The sequence below is a fragment of the Miniopterus schreibersii genome, assembly GCF_964146895.1.
Source record: "Miniopterus schreibersii genome assembly, chromosome: 7".
In the NCBI taxonomy this organism is placed as follows: Eukaryota; Metazoa; Chordata; class Mammalia; order Chiroptera; family Miniopteridae; genus Miniopterus; species Miniopterus schreibersii.
Genome location: NC_138108.1, coordinates 39834701 through 39848560, shown reverse-complemented (window position 1 = coordinate 39848560; position 13860 = coordinate 39834701). Strand labels below are relative to the sequence as shown.

The window sequence follows — 13860 nt, the reverse complement described above, 5'->3', positions numbered from 1 at the left end:
TCACAGATGAAATGATATTATACATTGAAAACCCTAAAGACTCCACCAAAAAACTACTATATCTAATAAATGAATTTGGCAAAGTAGCAGGATGCAAAATTAATATTCAGAAATTAATTATACACCAATAATGATCACAGAAATTAAGAAACCAATCCCATTTACTATTACAACAACAAAATAAGGTATCTAGAAATAAATTTAACCAAGGAGGTAAAAGACCTGTACTCAGAAAATTATAAGATACTGAAGAAAGAAATTGAGGAAGATACAAATAAGTGGAAGCATATATCGTGTTCATGGACAAGAAAAAAATAACATCATTAAAATGCCCATACTAACCAAAGCAATCTACATATTCAATGCAATTCCTATTAAAATACCAATGACATATCTCATAGATCTAGAACAAATATTCCAAAAATTTATATGGAACCGCAAAGACCCCAAATAGCCTCAGCAATCTTGAGAAAGAAAAACAAAGTTAGAGGTATCAAAATATACAATAAGATCATAGTACTCAAAACAGCATGGTATTGGCACAAGAATAGGCATATAGATCAATGAAGCAGAAAAGAGAGCACACAACTAAACCCACACCTTTATTGTCAATTAATATTTGACAAAGAAGGCAAGAATGTACAATGGGATAAAAAGACAGTCTCTTCAATGAATGGTGGTGGAAAAATTGGATAGATACATGCAAAGAAAACAAAAAAAAGAAAGTACACCACCAACTTACACCATACACAAAAATAAACTCAAAATGGATTAAAGACTCAAATGTAAGTCATGAGACCATAAAAATCCTAGAAGAATATATAGGCAGTAAAATTTCAGACATTTCTTGTAGCAATATTTTTACGAATATATCTCCTCAGGCAAGGGAAACACAGGAAATAAATAAGTAAATGGAAGTACATCAAACTAAAAAGCTCTTGCACAGCAAAGGAAAACCATCAACAAAATGAAAAGAACAACCCACTGAATGGGAGAACATACTCACCTATACATCTGGTAAGGGGTTAATTTCCAAAATATATAAATAACTTATACAATGCAACACCAAGAAGACAAACAACTCAATTGAAAAATGGGCAAAGGATCTGAATAGACACTTCTCCAAAGAGGCATGCATTTGTTTACTTGTTTGTTTTTTATTGTTTGCTTGGTATGTTATTTAGAGCCTATTTGGATTTAATCCTAAATAACTAACTTCCTCTTGAACCCTTTACCTCCAACTTCCTTCCCACAACAAATCGTCTTTGCCTTGAAGTAAGCTCTTTGCTACATGCAGTTTGACAAATTGCACTTTTCTGGATGATCTCATGTTTCTCATATGACTGCACATCCATTAGCCCCAAGTCTTCCCTTTCCAAAACAGAAGGCTTCCTTGGCACATAGCCCTGCATGCTCGCTATAATACTGATCTCCTGCTAACCTTAAAGCTTAAGCTGTAGAAAGTTAATTTTCATTAACTTGCTTAGTATTTTCATTTTACCATGTGAACACATCCCCAGCTGCTTTATTTCTAAAAGGAGAAATTACTCCCTCTTTCCCTTCCACTTGAATCTTCATTTTTAAATACTAGATTTAAACAAAATAGAATAGCTTGAGAACACAGATATGGAATGGTTTCTATACAATTTACTGAATGAGGGAGACTTTATTGTCATATATTCTTAAGTCCCACTATTTTTTGTTTTTACAGCTTTCTACTGATCTACAAAGCTCAAGTTCTGATTTTTCTCGACTTCACATAGCAGCTGAGGTAGTCTTTTCCTATTGGAGAGGGGAAGACCTGCATTAAACGTTTCAACCTTAAGAAGTGGCTTAAGTGAGTTGTAAACTTTTATCTTCTCTACATGAACAAATATAAATGATTATGCTACAGGGAAAAGTTATTGATGATAATTATAAACTAGTCATATATTTAAAATGTTCTGTGAAATTTTAACTTCATCCATCACCAAAATACCAATCTTCTCCCCACAGCATGACTATAATTGACTTTTTTCCTAGCTACCGTCAGTCACTCAAAGACCAAAAGATAACTAAAAATTTTCAGACCCCTGCTGAAAACTTTAGAGCCTAAACCCAGACAACATGGAAGACTTGTCACAGGTTAGCGTAGGTATTGCACAGCACCTTGGTCAAGGCCTGAGCAGAAATTTCTTCTTGATTGCCCTGTTTTGATTCTAATTATATTTATTTTTAAATTAGGATATATATATATGTATTATTCTATACACTGTTGAATAAAGCCCCAATTGCTTTGTCAATTAAATCTGCTTTTGAATAATTGATTTTATCTAATTGCCTATTATTTACCTGTTTGTTTTTTATTGATAATTTGATTTGCCACAGGAGTAGGGACCTCTGTGGGGCAGGAGGTATAACCATCTGTATGTAGAAGTGCTAAAGAGAGACCAGTTGAAGAGCCAAGGATAAGCTAGAAATCAACCAGCAAATGGTCAGCAGTGAACCAGACGGAAGGCCTTTATCATCTCAGGGCACTTTCCAAATATACAAATCAATAACAATTAAAGCAGATTATGAAAAGACAATGCTGGATAGTTAAATCTTTGGACTTGATTTAAACTGGGCTAAATACTTTCACATGGAAATGTACTCTTTGGGGAGGATGCAAGTCTTGCCAAAGAGGATAATTTAGGGCTGTAGATAATTAGGGTAAGGCTTGGCAGCATAGTTAATACTTTCTCATAATCTTAAGTTATATGTACATATATACATGAGTATATTTCTGGCATGAGAATTGTGATATGTATACAGCAGGAATCAGGATAACAACATGAACTTTGTATGTTTTTCAGGGTGTTGGTATGCCCTTTCCTGCCCACCCATAATGTGGTACTTATTGCTGGGTCCTTGGAGAACTTTGGAGCTGGAACTCAAGATAAATTGCTGACCTCACAGAAAGTCTCAGGGAAACAAACTAAAGTAAACAAAAATGAACCAGTTATCTGGGCTGAAGCTCTCCAACAGCATTTGAGCAACATAATGGAGATGCACTACTGCCCAAATGTTTTGGCACCATGAAAGGGCTTTTCCCCAAAGACTATGCAAATTCCCATTTACTGATAGTATGTAACTTGCATATCTGTGGGAAAACCAATCTTGCAGTGAAGGCAATTAAGGTGGAAGAAAACCAAAGGGCCTGGTAAGTCAGCATCTATGCTGATGGGGTTTGGAAGCCAAGAGGCAGAAACCTCTTGTAGAGAGAAACTGAGAGGTTGGAGGAGACTGAGGCAGTTATAAAGGTGAGAGGTCCATCGAGTTTCACTTAGTCATTCTGCTGTTCAGAAACAGGAACTTCAACGGCCATGCAAGTGAAGTGCAGAATGATTGCACTTCCAGGAGAGGCAGGCTGTCTGCAAAGAGCTCTGGGACCAGAAGCAAAGCAAACGTGCTTGAGAGAGTGAGAGAGAGGAAAGCCTTCCCTGACAAGCCCATTAACAGGGCTCACCCAAGGCATCCTTCAGTTTCTGTTCTCACGGCAGCACCCAGCTTTCCCTGACTCCTTCCCCGTCAGGGCTTGCCGGCCACGACCTCTATCCCACTCTCTGCCCCACCTCTAGTTTTACAACCTTCTCAGTGTGTTCCACACACTGCTGACCTCATGGTCTTTCTGCAAAGCCTCCCCAAGCAGAGTTAGTTTCTTCCGATTCTGTGCATCTGTGCCTCCCAGTGCAGATTGCTCCTAGAGCCCTTATCACACCGCAGTGTCATTCGTTATCTGTGTACACACCTGCTGTCTCCACCCACTAGTGAGCTCCAGAGGGCAGCTTAATATCCCCAATGCTTCACATGCTCACTGCTAGGTTCAGAGTAGCTATTCTACCCTCTCATAATCTTTCCCATTTCAGGTAATGGCAACTCTAGCCTTCCAGTTATTCAGGTCAGGAACCCAGGAGTCATTCTAGATTCCTTTCTTTTTATCTCAAGCTCTTTCAGGTGTTGGCACAGAATTTAAGATTATCTAGACATGCATCATCTAAAACCAGAGGTTCTCAATTCTGGAAGGGCATTAGAAACACTTAGGAAATAAATACATGCACACCCCCACACACAAACACACAAACATACTCATGCTCTGTCCTCACACCAGATCAATTGAATATGGATTAGGGGTGAGGCCAAAGTATTGATATTACAAAACAAAAACAAATAAAAACTCCTTAAAATGAGCTTAAACTGATTCCAATGTGCAGCCAGGGTTGAGGAACCTGAACTCAGGTGCTGGATTGAGGATGTGATAATCCCCAGTCTTCGTCCTGTGTCTAGCTGCCTGCCTCCCTCTTGTCCACTCCCTGCTTGATGACTGTCGGTTGTACTCTCTGTGCTCTTCTATTACCTGTGGCTGTCTTCATCTGCTGCTATGTTTCTAGGTACTACTTAAGGAGTGCTTTTTCTGAACAAGACATAGTGCTCAGCACTGTGTTATCTCATCGAATATCCTCAGGAACCTTACTGGGAATGGCTAGTATCATACCATTAAACAGATGAGGAAATCGAGGCTTAGAGAGGTTAAATAATTGACTAAATATTGCAAAGCTAGTCAAGTAGCCTAACTGGAATTTGAACTCAGATTTTCTACTTTCTTTCAGGTTCTCTTCTTAACTACAGTTCTCTGCTAACTCGTCTCAGTCTGACTCATTTGGGACTTCTAATGTCTACTCCTAATGACCCCCCCTTTCCAGATGGCTTGTATTTCTTATTCAGTTAGCCTCAACTATTGCCCCTGACTCCCCCAAATCCCTTTAATGTTCTTCTGGGCGTGCGTTAAAATAATTCAACCCCACCCTCTATGATTTGTAGCTGATATTGACAAAACGAATAAGTTATCTAGGAAATAACCACTAGGACCTCATAACTGCTGAGAAGCTTCAAGTCCATTGCTCTAGATTTGATGTCCTGGCGGCTACTCATGGGCTTCCCGAAAAAATTCTTGGGATAACCTGTTTGCCATGGCTTTAAGAAGGCTAAAAGGCATCTTGTACCCTTGCTCTTGGGACCCCATCCTCTGAGGTTAGTGAGAGAAGCCTGTTTTGGAACTGTGGCAGCCTTAGCTTTCAGAAGCCACATGGTCTGTATGACCCCAATTTCTTTCCTATATGGCGCTACTTTTAGCTTTAAGAGTTGCTGCTGGCATTGGAAAAAGGTGAAGTGAAAATGTGGAACTGATATACAAATAACTATAGCTTTGTTCCCAGGTTCCCAAGGACACATGAATATCAAAATAAAGCCAATGTTGGAGAGTTCAACTTCAGGTCATCCCTTTAAAAGGACACAGGTGGCTTATTGTTCCACCTTCTGCTCCACCCTGCCCCTCCGCCCCTGCCAGGTGCCCTTATACTTGTATTTCTCATCCTACGGAAGCCTTGCTCCTTCCAGCCCAGGCCCAGCCCTGTTCCTTTCTTTTTCCCTCTGGGAAGATTATCTAAAGTGAATGTTTACTCAGGAGTCTGCAATCTGTGAATAATGGGCTATGCTGGGTGAACTATGCAGGCTGAACATAAAGGATGTGTTTAATAAGTCCTGATACAGGTGAGCTTAGCCTGTGACATTATGGCCTCACTTTGGGTCCCAGCTGCACAAAAATTGCTGGCGCAGGACATGATTACTGCCAGTGCACGAACATGGGAGTGGGGCTCATGGCTCACCTTCTTCAGGAAGCACAAGATGCCCCCCTCAGAGCTCTCGTAGCTTCCTGTGCCTAAGCCTGCTATAGTGTGCATTGAGGACTAGGCCGTCTGCTCTTGCCTCTTCTATACAATATTACAGTGAAGGTTTTAGCCAGTGCAGTCAGTCAAGAAAAAGAAATAAAAGGCATCCCAAGTGAAAAAAAAAAATGAAAGAAGGAAAACTATCTTCATTCATAAACAATGTATAGTTGTCTAAGTGAAAAATCCAACCCAATCTACAAAAAACTATTAGAATTAATAAATGAATTTAGCAATATTGTGAGAGATCAATATATAAAAATCAGTTGTATTCTTATATACTAACAACAAATATTAAAAGATTAAAATAAAAAGCAGTAAAAATAATTTAACTCATTGAAGTTAAAAATAAATAGCATTTAAAATAGATATAATTTTTAATTTTACACTGAGGGATAAATCTGACAAAATATATCTGTATACTTGAAAACTAAAAAATATTGCTGAGAGAAATTAATGAAGACCTAAATAAATAGGGAAACATTCCTTGTTTGTGGATTGGAAGACTCAATATTGTTAAAATGTTACTTCTTTCCAAATTCTTCTATAGATTCAATAAAATCCCAATAAAAATTCTAGCTTCCTTTTTTGTAGATAGCAAAGAGATGAGTCTAACATTCGTATGAAAATGTAAATGACCTCAAATAGCCAAAATAAGTTTGAAAAAGAAAATTATAGTTGGGAGACTAGTGCTATCTCTTATCAAGACCTATTACAAAGCTATAGTAATCAAAACAGTATGATTTTGGAGTAAAGATAGACTAAGAGATCAACAGAACAGAACAGAAAGTCCAGAAATCAACCTGGTAATATACAGAAATCTGATCTTTGAGGAATGGACAAAATATTTGAACAATAGGTTCACCAAAGAAGAGGCTCAATATCATTAGTCATTAGAGAAGTGAAAATTAAAACCACATTGAGATACTGCTATACTTTTACTAAAATGGCTAAAATGACCATTTACTAAGCTGGCCATTTTATGTGTTGGTCATGATGCGGAGGCACTGGAACCCTCAAACTCTGCTGGTAGTAATGTAAAAGGTACAAACATTTTGGAAAACAGTTTGGCAGTGTAACCCAGACATTGGGTTCCTAGGTATTTATCCAAAAGAAAGAGAATGTATGTCCATATCAAGACTTATATATGAATGTTCACAGCTGTTTTATTAGTAATAGCTAAAACCTGAAAACAAGCCAAATGCCCATTCACCAATGGGTGAACTGGATAAATAAACTGTGGAATATACATAGAATGGAATGTTATTTGATAATATAAAGGAATGAATTACTGATATATGCAAAAACATGGATGAAAATCTAAAGTATTCTGAGTTAAAGAAACCAGACACAAAAATGGAGTATGTACTGAATGAGTCTATTTGCATAAACTTCTAGAAAATGCAAACTAATCTATGGTGACAGAAAGTGTTGCAGTAGTTGCCTGGGGGAGCAGAACAGGGATGAATGGGAAGAAGGGCTTACTAAGGGCAGAAGGAAATTTGGGAGGGATGAAAATGTTCAGTACCTTGATTGCTATGTTGGTTTCACAGGTGTATGCATATGTCAAGCTTATCAAATTGTATACTTTAAAAAGTGCAGTTTTCTGTGTCTCAGTTATACCTCAATAGAGCTGTTTTAAAAAGTGATAGAAAAGTTAGCAGAATAACAAAAGATTGAAAGCAAGTGTATCTTTCACCCTGAATTCCATGACACACACCGAGGTGACCTTGGGTCCCACCTTCACAGCATCATATAGGATCCTGGCTCCCCCTCTACAGCAGGTCCCACAAATGCTGCTCCATTTCAGCTCACTCTGCACTCAACTTGTCTGGCATGTAAAGGATTTATAAGGAACTGTGAATGAATAGCTTGTTAAATAACCCATAAAAGTGATTTGTATATAAAAAGCATCTTATGAGACAGGAGGGTGGGGAGTGGCAAGTTGATAAGTTTCTTGTTCCTGGTATCAGCTGGGAAGGTCATGGCAGATTTCCTAGGAAAAAACCTAGGAAATAACATATCAAACCTAACCAAGACTAGTTCATAACCAAAACCCCACTGTAGTCAGTTTATGATAAGGTGGTCGATTGTTTATAATCAGAGTTCTAGCTGCCTTGTATGCCATGTGTGCCATGTGTGAATGTCAAAGATTCTCATAGAAGCAGTCATTAAAAAATAAATCGTAAGCAATTACACTGCATCTAATTCAAAATGGAATGCTGTGTCACTGTCCTGCTCATTTTATAGCCAAGACTGTTAGTCTTCACAGAAGACCATCCTATTGTGCTCCACCGCCAGCCAGCCATCCTTGCTAAGAAAACTTGAATGTGAGGGACATAAAAGTAATGTTAACTTATAAATAAAAGCCCTTAACGGTGTAGAACAACTTGGGTGCATTAAAAAAACCTGGACTGATTTGGAAAAAAAGTTAATTACATAAAACCAATCATGACTAACATATCCCAAACTACTTCTTGAGCATACATTTTCGTTTTAGCAAGGAAAAAAGAGTATTCTCATAATACGCACACTATTTTTCCTATTTTATTTACATTTTCTTTCTTCTTTCTTATTTTCTTAAACCAACATGAAACTATCGCCAATGCTCCTGTCCCGCGCGGGGACCTGCTTTTGCAGCAGAGGCAGGTTCTGCGCGAGAGCAAGTGCTGCCGTCTGTGACGGGGCGCTGCCTGCCGCCGTGTTTACCTTCCCGGGGCTGCCGGGCTATTGTCGAGCCAGCTGAAATGATTCATGGGTCTGACAGATGTCTGGTACAGCTGGATGTGTCCTTGATTATCCCAAAAGTCTGGACAGCACTGTCATTCACCATTGCCCAAATTATCTTTGTATTGACTGTGGAACCCTCTGTGACAGCCCTGTAATGGCTAATTACCCAGGATACCTTTGGTACTCGCTTCATAATGGTTTAGTGGAAAAGAAAAAGACCATAAGGATATGAGGAAAAAACCTACCAATAAAATAACATCCTGTTCTTTGAAAAAAACATGAACTCTGGTGTGATACATATATATATTTTTATTTGATATCATGCAGTTTATGCTAATGAAATCCAGGGCCACATAGTAGAAGCATAGGTTTCTCAAGAAACACATGAGGAGGAAATAAAATGTAAAGAACCTTGACAGTGATAAATTATGGACAATAGAAGGAGCTATTAGCTGAGAGAGAATTGTATGTATAACATACTTGAAAAAGGGTGACGAGTGGCCATTTGCCTGCCTCATATATGGCGGGGGGGGGGGGGAAGAACATGTTCTGTTTAGCAAATAACCTCCCCAGAAATAGAGAGGAGGGAGGAGAAAGGAGGAGATCCTTAGTAAAGCTGCCCGGAGGAACAAGGATAGAAAGCTGAGGTTTCATTTCCCCCCAAAATGCCATAAATTAGCACATTTGACAAACATAGCTCCCACAAAGCAGATATATATTAGGGGGAAAAAGATAAGGGAATAGAGGGTGCAAAATCCCATTTTGACTTTTAGTGGAGATGATGAGATCCCAGGAGGACAGACAAAGCAGACTGGGAACAGCTTTTCACACAAAGAATACAGTAATTTGCCACATCCTGTCCAGGCTGTGTTTGAATGTCACTCCTGTCTTAATTACCAGGCTAACAAAGCTATTCTGTTATTCTGGAATCGCTTTCACAGCTCCTGCGATGCAGGAGAGCAATTGGAAGAACTGCTCATGGATCATTACTAAGCAAGCGGGTGAGGGGAGCGGCCTCCAAAGGAGTGGGAGCAGGGGGGCCACTGAAGGTAGGGAAGGGCAGTGGGTGCCCAGTGGAGACCTACGCTCTCCCCTGCTCTGGGGTTTTGGACAGTGTAGCTTGCAGAGGAGTGCTTTGGCTTGTATGGAGATCTGGGACCATACTGCTTTGGCTCTGCGTGCCCTCTGGATGGGCTAAAGTGAAGACTGTCCCATCGCTCCACTCCCTGTCTAGGTGTCAGCCTCATGCCAAGTAACCCATAAAACATAAAACCCAGCTAGTCAGACCACAGAACCTTGGTTACTGGAATTCTGGCTGGTTAAATTGTCCTTTTAACTGTAGATAAAGAAGGAAGTTCCTCTTGTCTCAATCCATTGCTGAAATCATTTCTAAACTGTCATTCCACTCTCCTGGGTCTTTCTTGGGTTATTCTTCAGTGTTTTGGGGAGACCTCGGTAATTCTCACGGAGGACCATGGTGGGGTTCGGGTGAGAAGGGTGCAGGGGTTTAAGCCCTGTGCTGACAGGCATCCTGGATGGTGGCTGTTTAGATTCGAGCTGACCAGTCTGTACCCGATTGTACCCACCACGTCCCTCTCCTTGAAGACAACTTGTAGTAAAAACACTTAGTTAATCATGGGCTCTGGTTAGTTGGAGTGTTTTTGTATTTAGAAAAGAAACTTGCTTCATTCATGTGGGACATTTATATTTCCTTTACCATCAGGATTTGGGTGTGATACAGTGATGATACAGTCCAGCAAAAGAAGAGGAAAATGAAAAAAAACTTTAGTTCTATGTCCGTCCCAATTGAATAGCAATGATCTGTCCTTTATACGCACATCAAAAAATTATTAAAGACAAATTTCCTGGTCCTATTTAATCTACGAAATTAGGATTTTATTTGGAAGAGATGGACGTTGACATAAAAGTATTTCACAAAGTACTGGGAATAATTACATAAAATGGTAGTTCATCAAGCTTAGTTTAAAAAGCAAACTACCCTTATTTCTCTTTTACCCTTTTAAAAGAATCTAAGAACAGCTAATTCTAGGTATAATGTGAAGTTTGTCTTAAAGTTATTTCTCAAAAAGTAATAATGATACTAGATTCCTTAAGTCCTTGCTTATATGAATAGGATTTAGATAAGAAGTGAAAGAAAGATCTGAAAATACAGCAGGTGGTCAAAGCTTGAAGAGGTGCACATCTATTACTATAGCAATTACCATCTATAGAAATTATCTGTTAAGCTGGGTTTCTAATTAGTTAATTAAGTGTATTACAAATATGTTAAGTAGTCATATAATTGTTTGTTTCTCCTTACAAATGTGATACATAATCTAAAATTTAAAGTATAATCTTTTAAAATGTCTTCACTTATTATGATTGCCCTGAAAGATTGTAAATTTCAAAATTGAAATCAGAAAAAAGTAGAGAAAACATACTGGTATATTGTTATAAAATAAGAGCATTGTCTTATGAATAAGTTTGTAAAAATGTATTTTTATAATGGTCTGCCTAGGACTAATTGCTGTGGATATAATAGGCACATATTTCATTTGCTAACTAACTCTGTGACAATGATGGACCAAAATTCTAGAACGGGAGAAAAAACATCACACACACACACACACACACAGAAAGGACAGTTCTGCATGCTGACTTAACAATTTACCATTCAAGATCTGAAAACATTTCTTAGATGTGATTATTCATTACATTAAAAATAAAAACATGTGGCAGAAAAAACCTAAGAGCTGCAAACTCTTATACGTACAGGGGCCAGCAGGAACATAATGGGCTGGTGGGGATGTTGTCTAAACTAATGAGAATTGTTGCCATGTGGGAATGCAAACCAAGTTTTGCCAGACCTCTTACATTTTCAGGAAAACCTGAAAATTCACACGTTTAGAGATTGTGAGTCCCTGTGGCCTCACAAGCTTCTAGCCTGCATGGGTTTGCCAAGTATAGGGGAGAGACCCGGGCTGAGGGGGATCCAATGCACGTGATTATTCAATACATAGTAAGAACCGTAAGTAGTAGAATGCTGTTGACATTGAGTAATACATGGTTGACTACAACATTGCGCTCACAAGTATACAATTTAATTAATAGCACTTTTTCATATCTCATATCATCTAATTCACCTGATAAGAGAAATAAGGATCTTTCTGTGCTGCCCATTTATAGGTTCCTCCTCTCGCACTGGTCTCTGACAAGTCTTTCCTTGCCTCTTCTCTGAAGGATAAATCCTACAGGGCTCAGAGAAGACTCTGGGCAGCCCTCTAACTGGGCTGGCTCCTTGTGCCATGTGCCCTGGACCTCACTTTTGCAGCACTATCACAATTATGAATATGTAATTTTTATTGTCTAGCTTCCCTACTAGACCTTGAGCTCCGTGAGGACAGAGAACTAAATCTGTACCCTAGGTACCTACTCCAGTGTCCAATATATATTTGTTTGATAAATGTTTGCAGAATAAGAGACATTTGAATGATACATAAAAATTTATATATGTGTCCAGAGATTATTCTTGTCATTCAAAATTCTCTCTGGAGAGTCTAATTGAGAGCTATTTCTTTATCTGCTGTCAAGCAGACTTGTTACTTATTTCTGGCAGTTCTTTTAAAGTTCCTCTGCTGAGTTGGGGATTCCTTAATTTTTCTAAGATCCTTGTGTGTGTTTTTCATGACATATACAAATAATGAAGGTTTCCTTAAAATGCACATTTAGAACAAATGCTCTACTTTGTCCAGATAACAGAAAGGGTGGGAAATACTAATTGCAGTAAAAATAGCCACAGACTATTTCCCTCTCTTTATTCATACCCTTGGATAGCATCCTCAACATATGGCTTGGCTGTGGTACTTGTTTTCGCCATTGTGACAATTCAAATACGATGGAAGCAGAGACTTAGATATTAGGACATACTCTCTCTTGCTGCTCTTGGAAACCCTATGGCCTTATTCATGTGAATAAATAAGGCTGGGCTAGCCTGCTCAGGACAGTAACCTTCGTTACTTGAGCCTCCAGCCTCCAGACACACATGTGAGTGAGGTCATCCTATCTTGCTAACCCATCTCCAGGTGACCTGCCATCTGACTGCAGTAAACCCAGCTGAGCTCAGCCTCTATTGCTGACCTATAGAACTGTGAGTTAATAAATGATCATTGCTTTAAGCTGCAAAGTTTTGGGGTGATTTGTTATGGAGCAAAAACTAACTGATTTACCTTTTTTTTTTTTTTTTTTAGGGTTATGGTGCTTTTTCAGTAAGACTAGACTGGAAAATCTGAGTATTAATCCTCCCTTCCTCCAACTGACCCGTGCACTATTACTATTAGCTTCAATGAAGCAGAAGCCATTTAACCGGGAAAGCAGCCTACCAGAGATGGGGAATGTGACTGGAAGCGACAGAGACCCACTCTGTTTCTCCAATAGCCCCTCTCTAGGTCTCATTAACACCCGAGTGGGCAGCAGATCCAAGGGTGAGGAAGCAACACGAGAGAGAGAGTAGGTGGTGGTGAGAGCCAAACTGACGGTAAAGCTTATACAGAGAAACATGAAAGAATGCGCTGTCCTGGCATTGTATCACAGCATCCTCTAAAAAAAATCCTGTCAAAGTTTCTAGCCTCTGAAGGCTAAAGGCTGAAGTCAAGCAAATATGGGGACAAGGCAGTATATCATTTTAATGCAGAGAAAACACACATATTAGATGTGTAAGCCTGCCTTTGTTTAAGGCCCTTAAGCCTTTCTTAGCATTTTTAGGAGAATGCATTGAAAGTAAACATTTGTTACTTTTTAAAATGCTGCTCTGAAATTTTTAGTATGTTTAAATGTGCTGAGTCTTGATACAGTAATTTAAAAAAGCAAGAACCACACAAATGTAGCGTGTTGTTGCAGAGTTGGGGTAGAATAGGGTGGGTGTTTACTGAGTGCTTGCTATTTGCCCAGACGTTATCTCATTTAATCTTTGCAAAGCACCCTATGTAGTATCTGTTTTATCTTTAATAAACAGATGAAGAAACTAAGGCTCTAAGAGGTTAAGTAATTTGTCCAAGGGCACACAGTAGCTATTAAGATTATAAATGGCAGATGTAGACATCAAATCTGAATCCACTGGTTGTGTTGTCTCAACAATAATAGAGTGCTTTTTCATTAATAACACTAATAATCATTATTTTTATGAAACACTTATGTAACTTTATTAAAAAATAATAGCTGAAAATTAGAGTATATGTGTCAAGCAGCTTACACCTAATAAATAATTTAACCCTCACAAATACCCGATGAGGTAGGTATAATTATTGTCTGTATTTTCAAGATAATAAAACCTAGGTATAAATAGGTTGTTTGATTTTCCCAAAGTTCCATAATAAGTGAGGGGTGAAGC

General features: G+C 38.7%; 1 long non-coding RNA gene across 1 annotated transcript in view; it reads left to right on the top strand.

Annotated features, from left to right (window-relative positions):
- LOC308559735 overlaps window positions 1-13860 on the top strand; it is a 41403-nt gene that overhangs the window by 25350 nt on the left and 2193 nt on the right. The window contains exon 2 of the long non-coding RNA XR_013999202.1: window positions 1712-1837. This is a non-coding gene — a long non-coding RNA (uncharacterized lncRNA). The remainder of the gene's footprint in view (window positions 1-1711; window positions 1838-13860) is intronic.